We start from the raw sequence: 1,346 nt of genomic DNA, 5'->3' as shown, positions 1-1,346 counted from the left end.
ATAGCGACTCTGTACAGGGTTTCCGAGACTGTAAATCTTTACGGGAGCAGAAAAAGCCTCATCTTTCTCCCATGGAACAGCTGATAGTTTTGAACTGCTGACCTTAAGGTTCACAGCCTGATTTGTAACCACTGTGCTACCAGAGCTCATGTGCTGAATCTAGGTCAGTATCTTCATCAAAATGTTGTGTCCCCCCAGGTCCCAATTTTACTTATTTCAATTGGTGTCTTGTGTCTCCTTTTTATTTCTAATCTCCCATCGCCCCTACTCAGGTTTAATCTCTCCATGTGGGTCTCAGAGAATAGCCAATTGTTGTTCATTTGAAGTTTGAATAAGATAACTTTTCAAACTAATGTTATTTCCCTATCAGTGGTCTTATGGACCCATCGACTATATAAGATTATATATGTTTTTTGCTGTTATTAAGTGCTATCAAATCACTAAGAGTCTTAACTGACACAACAATATTTAACACCAATTCTGTTAAGTACCCTTGAATTGTGTTCAGCCCATTTCCTTTTTTTCTGTCTGTGCACCACCACTTGATGACTAGAAGGAGCCACCTGGTGAGCAGACATTCCTCCTACCCCTGGAGGGTTCTGCTGTGCATGTACGTGGATCTGCTCAGCTGTGAACTCTCACAAGGAAGAAGAATTTAGACTATCTTGGTACTTTTTTTGGCCCCATTTTAAAGTTGGGTGGGCTCTTCTCCCTACACTACCTAAGAAGAGACAGCAATTGTGGTCATATAGCCAGGTTACAATCACATCCTATAGAATCCCACTATCCAGGCAAGAGCCAATACCAGCTGCTATATACCAGATAGACAGCCAACACCTGTTACAGTTACTCTGAGTTGAGTAGTACGAAAAGTGAAAAGGAAAGCTCAACTCCTGATCACATCTACCTGGAGGAAATCAGAAAGCACAATAATATATATACATTTATTCATCAAATTGAAATCACACCTAATTGTGATTATTAATTCAGATGCCCAAGAAACATCTGACCAAGTCAGCACATGTCCAGAAACAAGATAGAGTAATTGGGACAAATGAGCTGGAGGTAGAATTAGGCCCCACAATGGGAGGAGGACAGGCTTTGGAATGGCCTGAGAAAGAATTAAGGAGAATTATACTAAGATATATCCAAATGCTGCATAGAGAGGTTGTGAAAAATAAGGAAGAACTCAGGAATGCACTACAGGATCAATTAAATAAGATAGACACAGCATTGGAAACAATTCAAAATCTGCAAAGTAATGTCCGAATGATTAATAATAAAATACCAGAAATAGACAATACACTGAAAGGGCAAAGGAGTAGCATTGAAGAGATGGAAGCCAG

This window comes from Chrysochloris asiatica, unplaced genomic scaffold (genome assembly GCF_000296735.1).
Source record: "Chrysochloris asiatica unplaced genomic scaffold, ChrAsi1.0 scaffold00089, whole genome shotgun sequence".
Lineage (NCBI taxonomy): Eukaryota > Metazoa > Chordata > Mammalia > Afrosoricida > Chrysochloridae > Chrysochloris > Chrysochloris asiatica.
The sequence above is the reverse complement of the archived record's forward strand: the minus strand, read 5'-3'. Positions refer to the sequence as shown.